We start from the raw sequence: 13,844 nt of genomic DNA on the forward strand, positions 1-13,844 counted from the left end.
CAGCATACAAAGATGGGGATGGGTGGGGGGAAGAGGTGCCCTGCAGTGGTCCCTAGGCAGATAGAAACTTGGGTGCTTAAAGGAAAGAAAGACTGCCCAGAGTAGGAAGGATGTGGTGGGAGGAGGAGGTGGTATAAGACAAAGAGAGGTTTTAAGAATGGATAACACACTTATTTCTTTTCCCAAGATACTGGAAACCCAATGGCCTACCTGCTCTGTGGAGAATGGAGACAGAGTAGAGGAAAGGAAGCCAGTGGGAATACTGTGGAAATCCAGGGAGAAGAGGGTGGTGGCTGGAACTAGGCAATGGAGATGGAGAAATTAAGCACACAGGAAATGTTTTGTCAGAGATGCTGCCAGCACTTCCCGTTGATGGGGTATGGAGCTGAGGGAGCTAGATGTCTCCAGAATGATTTTTAGATTTTTTGTTTCCTTTCCCTTCGATATCCTTGTTAACTCTAGGCTTGAGAACTGTGAAATCATCCTGCCAAAGAGTAAACAGGCAATTAGTATTCCAGGAAATAACCAGATGGCCTTCAAAACTGGGGCCCAAGGACCCAGAAAGGATTTTATATTCCAGTCTTATTATTTTTATCTATTGACATCCATTTTAGAAAAGCTTTTTGTTAGAATAGAATTATTACAATTTATTACAAATAATTATTATGAGCTTTATTTTAAAAGCTACATTTTATGGAAAATTTCTAGCATTTCATCTTAAAACTGATTAAATTGGGTCTGTCCTCACCTCATTTTAAGGACAGAAATGTGACCAACATTTGTTTGGGACTTTTAAAACCACTACTATGGTTACAGTGTGATGGCTGAAAATGTTCTATCCGGCACACTATTAGTTATTCAATTTCTTGATAAAAAAGACATTTAAGAGCAAGGCAGAAGTTGGGAGCACGGTGGAGGAGGGGAACCCAAACTCTGTGAAATGCTTAACCTTTTAACATAGTTCAACAAAGTTTAGATTTCTGGCAAAACGCCTAGACTTTGTAAGGCTGTTCATGATTGCAAAACCCGACGAGACCTCAATGCTTAAATCACTCTGGCTCAAAAGTTGAGACAGTATGAAGAGAAAAAAGAGGAACCCCAAAACTTCCTTATATCTAGAGTTGGGCTCATGGCACAAAGAATGGAAACAATTGCTGGGATATACCTCAACTAACCCTGGCTGAGAGAATAAACTATACCAAAAGGGAAAGCAAATTTGGCATTAAAGGCAAAGAAGGATCTTAAAATCACCTGATGAAACAAGTATACCATAGATTAGAAAGACATTCTTGATTCATAGAATCACAGTAATTATCCTTTCTGAGAGCAACGACAAAGGTTGATCAAGTATATGTATATGGCTCAAGCATTTTGTGTGAAAGAATTGTCTTCAACCAGAAATGTGCATGCGAGTTACTTACTGGCAGTACCATTGATAGCATCTTTTAGCCAAAGAAAATAAGGAATTTGTAATTAGCCATAAGTAACCACCTGCCTTTGTTTGGTGTGCGTTGACACATCTGTTGGCTTGAATTCCTGGAAGTTTCTCTAAAATTATTCAGACCATACAGATCACTTGTAAATATGAAAATATAAAATGATAGGTGAATAATTTTAAAATTATGGATGAATGTAGCACAGTGTTTCCTACATAGGGTCCTCAGAACCCTAGACTGAGAGATTAGATGACAGAGGCATTTCTTCTAAAATCAATCCAGTGGTCAATAAGAAAGCCTCTGAACATTAGGCAGATTTCTTTACCTTAGTACTTCTACTTTTCAAACACTTTAGAAGTCTTATGTATATTGCCAAGTTCTAGAAAGGGAACGAATATTTCCCAAATATATTTGACAAAAAAATTCTCTTTTTTTTTTCATGGAGTATGTCATCATACTTGTATTACAAGTGGCATATCCTGGTAAACAGTATGCATCATAGGTACATCTACAAAATGGATGTATTTTCACATGTGGGTTTAAGAACAATGGAGGATTCAGAGATACCAAAATAACAGAGAAGGAATCAGACAAATAGAAAAGCCAAGTGAGGAGTAAACCAACCTCAACAACTGAGGTTGACAATAAACAGGTTGCAAGAGTTAAGAATGCTTTGGCTTACAGAAAACTCCAACCATAGTCACTTAAATAAATAATAAGAAATATGAAGGTAAGTGGTTTCTGGTTTTATTTCAGCAACTTAACAATGCCAGATCCAGGTTTTCTGCATTTCCCCTAGCTATTCCCTCATAATGGCAACATAGCTGCTGCAACCCAGACCCTCACATCTACATCCATGTCAGGTGAAAGTAGAAGAAAGCGAAAGCATTGGGGGAAGGCCGTGCTTTTAATCAGGAAAATAAAACATATCCAGGGAGGCCATAGCAGATTTGTAAGTGTGTCTAATTATCCAAGATATGGAAGGGAATGAGTGGGAATTTTATATTGATCTTTTGGGCATTTCCTTGGTAACCTGAGGTAGTATCACAAGTGAGGTAAGAAAAAGAGTTTGGAATGTTTTGTGTGTATTTACAGTTATAAAAATATGAAAGCAGAATGTGTTGTGTTATACACATTCCTTTAGGAAAGTCTTTTAAAGTAACCAGACCCTTCTGAAAAAAGAGAGATAAAACAAAAAAAAAAGAGAGAGAGAAAAGAAGCCACCTTCTTTTGCTGTCTTGGGTGAAGTGTACTCTTTTTAAAACACACATAAACACACATAAACACTGCTGGTTTGAATCTGTGCACCCTAGAAAATCCCATGTTCTTTTAACCCATTCCTGTGCGTGCAGATCTGTTGTGGGTGGAACCTTTTGTTTAGGTTATTTCAAATGAGTTGTGACTCAGCCCTTTCAAGGTGGGTCTTAATACTTTTTACTGGAATCCTTTATGAGAGAATAAAACACCAAAAAAAAAAGCCAAGAGAACTCAGAGAGAGACAGAGAAAGAGAGAAAAAGCCCCCCAAAAGCTAAGAGAGGACCCACAGGAGAGCAAGCCCCTGGAACCAGAGCTAAAAGTAATAAAACCCAGGAGCAAAGGACCAGCAGGCGCCAGCCATGTGCTTCCCATGGGGCAGAGGTGTCCCAGATGCAGGCAGCTTTTCTTCAGAGTCCAGGGATTATCTGTTGATGCCTTAATTTGTATATTTTCACTGCCTAAGAACTATAAACTGTGAGTTAATAAATCCCCATTGTAAAAGCCTACCATTTCTGGTATATTGCATTCTGGCAGCTTTAGCAAACTGAAACAATCACACACACACTCCTTTAAAACTGATTCAGAAGTAGACATGCCTATTATCCCTAGAAACACCGTCTTGCGGCTTCCCATCCAGCTCTTGGTTGGTACTTGCCAGCAGACAAAATGTTGTGAGGTTTTTCATAGATGGTGTTGCTTTCCACTGGAGTGGCTCTTCCAAGCCCCAATTCAGTTCTTGGTTTGAAAAATGAAAGCATGCCAGAGACCTGGAAGATACTTGTCCATGTTTGTCATTCACTGGGTCTTTAATGGAGACAAATGTACACTAGGAAACAAATTAGGTTGTTGTGCTTATGAAATGTTCTTAGCATGTTGCTACAACACTGTGTCCCATGGAATGAAATTTATTAAGAGAAAAGCCCACAATGAAACGTACAGAAGGGGTTATCCATGCTTCATCTGTGAACTGCCAATAAAGAACATTCTAAAAAGTGGCAATTATATGGACCCTTAAGATCATGTTATAACAAAGTTCTACTGATATCAGAACCTGATACCACCTACTGATACTATATCGCCTTTAGCATAGAAACTCAAAGCTTACGTTATTATATTTTTTCATTATAAAAGTAATAAAAGCCTCATTATCAATTTTTTGAAAAAGTAGAGAAAAATCGCTGTTCTGAATCCAATTATTCTAAATATTATTTTTAAATCTTTTCTTCTAGGATTTTTCATTTGAATTTTCTTTGAATATGTAATTAAACCTGTAACATAGCACAGCATCTTACTCTCTTCACATACCATTCTATCATAAGTACTGTTTTAATGATATTACTGAATCTCATCCTGCTGTTGAACAATTATCTTCTTTTCAATTTTTTCTCAATTTTGAAACCATATTATCATTCCTTATATTTCAATGGTCTTTTTGGCCATAGATGCAAACATTATTCATCTAATATACCTACTCCTTCAATGAATTTATTATCTGTTTTTCTGTGTGCAGAAAACAAATCTCAGGAGTGTGTGGGTGAAAAGGTATATATATATATATATATAAATGCCCATATATTTGTTTGAAAGGCTAACATTTATGGGAGGGTCTTATAGAAGATAATAGGTGCTCCTGGGGTTGAGAGGAGTGGGAGATTGCAGAAATTGGAAAAGGAATCACAGTTCAGTATGTGTGTGACTTGGATTTAGAGAGGTGTATAAGAATGGGCTGGAGGGCATTTCAGACACAAGCAGAGCAGTTGGGAAATCCTTGGCTATGATTAGGTTTATGTCTAATCATAATGGAGTTTATTTTAACTTCCATGTCCTTCATCTCCAGAAGAAAACGGTTCAGAGTCATTACATGCTGAAAATTTCCTTGGTTTTCCTCTTCACTTTATGCACAAACCCACTAGTGTGTGTGTGTGTGTGTTGGATTGTGAATAGATACCAGTCTTCTTTTTCCTAGTGTGAGCTGCTTTTCTCAGACTCATCCTCTTGGCCTGTCATGCCTTGGAAAATCTGAGAAAGAGTTTCATTTAGCCACTTGGGCCTTTGTATGGTCAACTTAGCAGAATTTCATATTGATTCATATTTTGAGTAAAAGCTGGAGTTATTACTTTGTGAGAACAGTGTTGAAATATACAACGAGGTTGGCAATCTTTTATAATCATAAAATGCTAGAGTTGGAGAAGCTTCCTCATGAATCACTTAGATCACTTAGCTGGTGCTTTTAAAGCACTCCTTTTCTTTTTTTTTTTAGGTATTGTACAATTAAATAGAAGTCTTATCCAAAAGACCAGTTGTAGACAGGATAAAACCAGATGTCCCTTGTTAAGCATCTATGAGTCCCTAAAGTTTCTCAGAAAATAGATTGCAAAGCATTTGTTTCATCTTGTGTACTCACTTTCTAGTTGGAAAATTGGGTCCCAGAAAATCAAAGACCCATGGAGAATCCATGTCTTTAATTCTATTATGAGACAAGACATATTCAGGATTTAGTCATTGGGTTGATAGAATTGAAGTTTGTCTTGGCCGACTCTAAGCCTTTAAGCCAGAGGTGAATGGATTGAGCTGAGCCGTAGTTAGTGTCTCTGCTATTTCCATTCTCCTGTCCCCCTACTCCTAGGAAGAAAAGAGCTATATTGTCAAGGGACAATGAGAAGAGGCATTCTTCAGAAGTCAGCCACGCCCTCTCTTCCTAGTCCTTCCTGGTCCCTGGGTTGTGCCTCCCCCTTATGCAGCCCCAAGGAAGGCAAATCAGCCAGTTCATCCAGGTGCTGCCCTTCAGAGAGCACTAAACAATACCAGAACCCAGAGCAGGAATTCTCATTCATAAAGAAGTATTTTATACCCCAACTGGGACCATTCCAGCCAATCCTAAAGAACACCTAGGTTAATATATAAGATTCCACAAGAGTTCCATGAACTAGAGTAACTTTTCAGAGACCTACAACTTCCAAATGGGTCCCTGGTCCAAATAAGTCCTGAAACCTAGCCCAGTGTCTCCAGAACATCAGATAGTTCCATCTTCCTACCTCGTATTAGTGACAGACCCTTCCAATATGAAAAATTTAGAATCACCATAGCCCAAACAAGCCTAAAGAGAGGGATGGAAAGATCAAAGGTGATGGTGGAGTTAATCAGAGAAGATAGGCCTTAACAAATGAATATGAATGCTGAATCATTAAGTAGATATCTGTTTTAGTCTCCAGTATCTTAGAGCAACTAGAAGTAAAAACCTAAAATTGTGGAATTGTAACCCATGTAAACTCTGAAATATATTCTAAAAATTTATTGCTTTTTTGTGTATATGCTATTTTTCACACACAAAAGATGATTGTGATGATAAAAAAGAACATTTATTCCTTCTAGCCTCCTATATTCTGCAATAGCTAGAAGGAAAAATCTGAGAGGATCGTATGGTAGCCCATGATAAAATCTGGGATCTGTCCTGTAACTGCTTTTTGAGAGTGCTTTGAAAACTATTGGTTTTTCATTTCTTTGCTTTGTATGTATGTTATACTATGCAATAAAAAAGTGGAAAAAAAGAAGCACTTTATGCCTAAACACAATCTATTTTTGCTTTTCTAGAAACTGCTTGTTCCCAATGGTTCTATTACATTTTGACAGTTGTAAGAAAAATATTCAAAATGAACTAACTGAAAAGGCTAGTCCTGTTGAATATTTCCACTGGTACCTAACTCTTCTTATGCCTTCATGGACAAACATGTTACTACTGATAGGACTTTTCCAGGCCTGCTGATAGATTTTCTGGCTGAAATATATCCACAGGACAAATTGCAGCATTTATCAGCAGCAGACCTATGTGAGATGTGCCTTGCACAGCCCACAACGGGGTGAGCTATGAGCCAAATGCGGCACACAGATTTGTTTTGTGTGGTTGCATGGTGTTTCAAAATTTTTGAATGAGTAGCCAATACTTAAAAATTAAGACATTTCATATATAATCCAGACTTCCAGCTTTGTTTGAAAAATAAGAATATCGGGCAATACTGTGCCCAAAGCTTTTAGCAAATTCTGACAAAGTCACTGTGGGCTCCAGTTGAGTGGAATCTGCCCACATTAGATGGGACATGCTTTCCTCACATTGCTAGTTTTTCCTGGTATGTGGCCAACAGGGAGGCCTGGCATTTTCCTTAGGTGTGGAGTATGTCTACACCATATCCACACCACTACTATAAGTGAGACAAGAAACATTTAACATAGAGGGGTACATGTTTCTTACATGCAGCTGGATTCATGCATGTGCTTTATCTAGCCCCATAAGGACTTGAGTTTGCCACCCCTGTAGTGTGTCAATAGATAATTCTGAGATACTTAGTTTTTTAATGTTAACCTCCTTCGTGGGAGGTCTGTTAGAATGGCCGCCAGCCGGGCAGCAGTTGCAGTGGAGTTTCATAACCTGCAAATTTGGTCATCACTGTTTGTGTTGTTATGTAGATTGAGTTTACATGCAGTGTTGGAATGATACATATTGAGCGTAAAGGCTACCAGAAACGTCTTTAACAAAATGATGCTGTTATTTGGCATTGACGTGAAAAGTGACTGTGCAGAAAGCCAGGAAATCACAGCATCTGGCCATCAATTTAGTGTTTGTGAAGCAAATGTTTTTTGTCTTAGAAATGACTGCAATTTCTTATTTTCTTGGAATGAGAAACCAAATGCTTTAGGGAACCTAAGAAGGAAAAAGCCTACAGGTCCAGGCGAATTTATTACATTTTGTTACTAAGATAAGTGCAAAAGAATCCCTATTACAGACCAAGCAGTGCAACCTAAGTCAAGGGAAAATACCACATAATTTGGAATAGATAATAAAGATTTTCTGAGCAGAGAGGGTGTGTGGCCCACCCAGGCTTTGAGCAGGACTCTGATTAAGGTGCCGTGTCATAGACTGACTGGAAGTACATATCCTTTTTTGGTCTTAGTACATTAAATGATAGTACATTTCTGCATTTCACAATCAGTGATGTCTTAGATTCAATGAAATATGGTAAAACAAAGCCAGAAAAAGGGGGAAAAGACTTATTGCCTCTGCCAGGCCTGGTCCCTTCAGCCAGCATCCATCTGCCTCTTTCAAAATTGCTCCTCAACTCTTTCTGACCACTAAGTGAAAGAAAACTGGAGGCAAAATGCTTGAATGGCCTAACTCTTAAGAAAGAGTAAATTCTGCTAAAGTAGAACATAGAACCTAAAACATGTGCTCAGTTATGTGAAATCAATAACACAACCCAAGCTGCCCCTCCAAGGAAAACCAAATGAGACCAAAACTTCAGAGAATCGTCTTCCCAAGTATTTCATAGTTTAAAAGGGGCAGTTAATGAAAACCCAAAAAGTTTCCTAATATGCTACGACTGAAAGGGAGGTGAACTTGGCTTACTGCCTTACAGGCACCAAAACCTGCCGCTCAGGACAGGGACACAGGCGTCCACTGTCATGTGTTATTACTTACAGTTTGTGTCATGGGACAAATGTTTGTTATTAGCAGAAGTTTCATGGACGAGTTTTATCATCGGTTTTCTGGTCCACTCCAATTTAACAGCAATTTTGTATTTTGCCACAGGCTAGAGAGCTGAGTTTATGCCAAAGACATTTCTATTTTAGCTGTCATGGCCCAAAACGAACATTTTGTTTTTAAAAGGAACTGGAAAAAAACATGCAAGAAGGAAAATGTAATTTATTTTTTGACGTTTCAAAACTAATTTAACCTAATTCCGACCACCAAATAGCTGTTTGAGCCTGTTGCTTTTCCAGAAAGTGAGATAGTGGGTTTGGTTTGATTAGAAACACCTCATTTTACTGAGCAAAGGTCCCCATTCTCCGCCCCCCACACTTTTTTTCCCCTTTTTTAATGAGAGATGTTTTGGATTTACAGAATACTCATACATAAAATACAGGATTCTCATATACCACCCCACCATTAACATCTGCATTGGTATGGAATACTTGGTATAATTGGTGATAGCACATTTTTATAATTGCACCGTTATTTAAAGTCCATGGTTTAATTTAGGGTTCACTAATGCGGTTCCATGGATTAATTTTTTAAATTTTTATTCTGTTACCATATATACAATCTAACACATCCCCTTTTAATCATATTCAAATATATTTTCTAGAGCTATTAATTGCATTCACAATGTTGTGTTGCCATTATCACTAACCATTACTAAAACATTTCCATCATTCCAAATAGAAACCTTATACATTTTAATTAATTAATTAGTTTGTTTGTTTATTTTTAATTGACAAACCAAAACAACATACAAACATGAACATCCTTAACATAGGAACATTCCATATATGGCTCACAATATCATCACATCATAGTATATTCATAGCCATGATCATTTTTTAGAATATTTGCTTATACATTTTAAACCTTAATTTCCCATTCCCTACCTCACCTTATCCCCTAGTAACCTGTCTTCTAGATTCTGACTCTATGAATTTGCTTATTCTAATTGCCTCAAATCAGTGAGATCATACAATATTTTTCCTTTTGTGTCTTGCTTATTGCACTCAACATGATGTCTTCAAGTTTTATCCATGTTGTTGCATGCCTCAGGACTTCATTCCTTTTCATGACTGAATGATATTCCACTGAATGCATATATCACATTTTATCTATCCATTTATCAGTTGATGGACTCTTGGGTTGCTTCCATCTTTTGGCAGTTATAAATAAATGCTGCTATGAAATTTGGTGTGCAAATACCTGTTTGAGCTTTCAATTCTTTGGGTATATTCAAAGATCCCCATTCTTAATGCATATCTTAGGGGGGTTGTTTAGCTTTATTTCTGTGCTCAAAGACAGTGTGAAATGACCCTGGGAGACTTTCATTCTTTGGGGTATTTTCTGTTTCTTATATTATACGCTGCGACATCAGTCAAATAAATGTCCTGAGTGGGAATGGCATCGTCATATCCCTTTCGATAAAATCCTTGGACTTACAGGCATAATAAGCACACGTTTTATTTGGAAAACAGTGAAAATGACCTTTCACAAAAATTAACTGCACATAGTACTCCTCTCTTCGGAAGGAAAACTAAAGCTCAAGATGAAAGATTACTTTCTTTAGCAAACTTTGCTTTTGCTTTTAAATTGCTGAATGATTTGGACTTTGGCTGAACATTTTTCATACCTTTTACAGTTTTCTAAGGGTGATGAGATTTTGGTGATTGAGCCTTGAGAGTTTCATTGCAACATATTTGAAAACCAACTGAAAATAGCCACTGTTCACTGCTAAAAAAATTGCACTTGAATAGAATTAGAACTGGAAGGTGTCAGAAGCTTAGCTGGGGTGGATCACATCAACATTACTTTAACATTTTTAATTTAGGCATCTGGAGTTCCCAGGACAATAAAAAAAACCTAATGGGTAAATAATAGCTTCTGTTATGTCTGATGCAGAGTAGGTATTTAATAAATATTTATTGAGTAAATTATATAGCGTATGTATGCATAATGCCTATACATGAGCTATACATATTATCTTTCAATAAAATCCAGTGTTAGGGCATGTTCTGCCAATCAAATATTTAAAATTAGTCAAAAAATGAACTCAATAGTGATAGCTAGAATAATACTATTAGTTATTATTATTGTAAATAAATTATACATAAATATATATTTTATTTATGTTATTATTCTTGGTCAAAGCCCATTCTCCTTTTCAGCTCTCTGTCATCCTCAACTCAAATGATGCCCGCAAGACCTCATTCCATAAATTGTGGGGAGAGTCTCTGATGAGAAGGGCATTTGTCGTCTCCACAGGAATCCTCAGGCCCAAACTATGTCAGATCACTGAGCTGAACCTTTGTCTTCTGAAAGAATAAGGATCAAGAAGGATCTTTGCACTGGTGGAGAGAAGAACAAGAGGATAAGTTATTCATTTATTCATTGATCTCCCCCACATAGGTATGTAGATGGGGAAAGTTATATAAAATTGCAGGTGATGGTGAAAGCCATTTATACAGCAATGAGAGCTCTCTGTCTCAACTATACTGAAAATGCCACAAGAACTTCTCAGTGAAATAAAACATAATTTTATCTGGGAAGAATTGGGCAAAGTTTAAAATTCTAAGCCCTGTTGAAAATGGAGAGTCACGATGTGGCAAATCAGATCCAGTATAAAGGTGGGCAGCCAGGTGCGGTTAAAACTTAGTTCTTTAGATGCAGATATAATCATACCTATTTTAGACACTGGAATTTAAATTGCTAAGTTACTATATTTATTCTCTATTAAATTCCAGGTCAATCAGGATACATTGGAGATGGTACTCTGCAGAGATTAATAATATGAATAGTTAACAAATCTAAATTTTAGGGGAAAGAAACCTCTGTATTGTTCCACGCAATGGCAAATTTAGGAATAATTGATATCCTTTGCAATTCTACATTTTTTAAATTAGAGAAGTTGTAGGTTTGCAAAAAATACTGAACCCAAATATACTCCCATATTATTATCATCTTGATTTGCATGGAACATTTGTTACAATTGATGAGAAAACATTATTATAATTTTACTAGTGACTGTATACGCCATGGTTTACATCAGGGTTCCTTGTTTGTGCTGTACAGATTGTATTCTTTTTCAAAAAAAAAATTATTCTAGTAACAGATATACAACCTGTTGTAATAGATAATTTCCCCTTTTATCTACAGGCCAATATATAATTCATTGCTGTTAATTATGTAATCAATGTTGTGCTACTCTCACCATTATCCATTAACAAAACTTTTCTATCACCCTCAACTAGAAACTCTGTACAATTTAAGCATTGACTTTCCATCCTATCCCCATCCCAGCCCCTGGTAACTTACATTCTAGTCCCTGACTCTATGAATTCGCTTATCCTAAGTAATTCTATTTTATTTTATACATTTAAAAACATTATTTTGAGAAGATCTCCAATGGGTTCAACAAACTGCTAAAGAAGCCTGTGGCCCAAAAGTGGGTAAAACAAACAAACAAAATTGAAAAACCCTTGAACTCATTCAACTAAAATAATTTTTAAAAGATAAAATAAATAACATAGCCCATGTCCTTTATTTCTTAGTTTGGTAGAACTTTGAACTGATACTAGGTCAATGACTTTTCCTTCGAGCCAGCCAACTCAAGGAATGAGTTGAAGACCTGAGAGCATCATGAAGCAATAGTTACCATGATTTAAATCTGAGATGGGAGTTGGGGGCTTGTTGACCAGAACTCTATAAAGGGTAGTTCTAAAGTACACTAAAACCTAATTATTTGCCAGTGCAAATTTGCAAACTAAAGAGAAATTGCAAAATCTTTTAAATTTGGTTCCTGGGGGGGAAATCTGACTTGCAGTACAATGCCATGGACACTGTGAATTAATTGGGAGAAAAGATGTCTCTGTTTCCTTGGTTGTTTGGGGGACTAAAGAATCTACCTGTGGTATATATCTAAAGCTGATGTTGGGGAGAAAAAGGAGACAACATGAAGTCAATATTCTGACTTGGGCAGCTGAATGAATGTTGGGTTTCCCACATCTATTCAGCCCTTGTGTAAGCCAGACACTGTGCTAGGTTCTGGGGGTCCATAAAGTTAAGTGGGACAATTATTTAGCTGATTACATTATTTAAGCACATAGGAGGACTATTATCTCTTTAGAAAGTTAATATTCTGCTGAATGGCACTGTTATGATTTTAATTCTCCTTCTACCAAAATATCTTATTATCAAGAAATAACTGGACTAAATAGTTTTCATTTCCTGTGGGACGTCTCATACCCAGAAGCAAACGTGAACTCCCAGGGGAGGGTAACACATAAGAAAGGGAGCTGGGCAGTGTTGGCAAAGGCATTAGATGTCTATGAGGCATGGCCAAGGGGACCTGGAAGGGTCCTCCTGACCTGACAGGTCTCTCCTAGAATGCCTGAAATAGTTCATGTCATTGAATAAGCCAACTCGAAGGCATAAGGAAACTAGCCAGCAACTTGAACAAAATCAGATCCATTTCGAAGAGGAGTTTGGAAAGAGATGTGCTATAGGAGCAGGGATGGGACAGCTGCCCTTGGACCTGACCTCTGTCCCCAGGAGTGTCCTCTTGCCTCCTCACCACTCCACAGTCAAGCTGATCTCCAAAAGGACTGCTTCCTCATTGGACTCTTCCCCAAGAGTCTGATAAATCTTCAAAGCACGGCTAAATGTAAGCAGGAAGATGCAAACAAGACTTTATTAATAACTTTCAGATATCCAAAAGCAAATAGTAACAGGAACATTCAACTAAATGACTGGATTATATGGAATAACTTCTTCCTCTTCAATTTGTGGTCTCGCAGCTCTAGGCTAGCTGTGTGTGGCAGAGATCATTCTTCCTAACCCACCAGGCATGTCCTTTAGGCCAATTATGCTCATAAATGTCCCAACCACAAAGCAAGCCTATAGAGACAGGAATTATCAGTCCTGTGCACTGGAACTTTCTTGATGGCAGAAATTACATCTGTTTTGCTCACATTCCTTCGTTGAACATTTTTTTTTTGGTGTACCCACCCTATGCCAGATGCTGCGATACATCAGGAAACCAAAAAGACAAAACAAAGCAAAAAAACATTCATGGAGCAATAAACAGACAATAAAGAAAATATAATAAATAGGTTTGGTTAGATTTTGAAATAAGTGCCATGGAAATAAATAGAGCTGGTTAAGAGGGATTGGGAATGCCAGCTGGAAGTTTGTGTGTTGGGTGGGGTGGGGGACGTCTTTACAATGTAGAATGGAATAATAACAGAGGCTACATAGAGAAGGTGAGATATGAGTCAAGATTTGGAAGGGTGTTGGAATTAACTATATAAATGTGAATATAGTGTGGGGGAAGTTTTCCACACATTGGGAAGAATCAGCACCAAGACTTAAATTGGTTACATGCCCATCGAATTAGAAGATGGGGCATAGAGGCCAGTGTGTCTGGAGCAGAGTGAGAGGAGAATACATGGATGATGTCGGGAAGCTGACAGGGAAGGGGTCATTATGGAACCATTAGAGGTCATATTAAAGAAGAAGACTTTGGCTTTTCTTGAGTGAACTGGAGATCACTAGAGGGCTTTGAGCAGAGGAGTGGCATAATTTGAGCTTAAATTTTTTTTCTGAATCATTTGGCTTGTTG

At 37.5% G+C, this 13,844-nt stretch overlaps 1 long non-coding RNA gene across 2 annotated transcripts in view; it reads left to right on the forward strand.

Moving 5' to 3' along the window:
• Window positions 1–13,844, forward strand: part of LOC143666063 (uncharacterized) — a 116,269-nt gene that overhangs the window by 24,471 nt on the left and 77,954 nt on the right. For both annotated transcript variants that reach the window (XR_013167353.1, XR_013167354.1), the window contains exon 2: window positions 10,393–10,633. This is a non-coding gene — a long non-coding RNA (uncharacterized LOC143666063). The remainder of the gene's footprint in view (window positions 1–10,392; window positions 10,634–13,844) is intronic.

Source organism: Tamandua tetradactyla, chromosome 22 (genome assembly GCF_023851605.1).
Source record: "Tamandua tetradactyla isolate mTamTet1 chromosome 22, mTamTet1.pri, whole genome shotgun sequence".
NCBI lineage: Eukaryota > Metazoa > Chordata > Mammalia > Pilosa > Myrmecophagidae > Tamandua > Tamandua tetradactyla.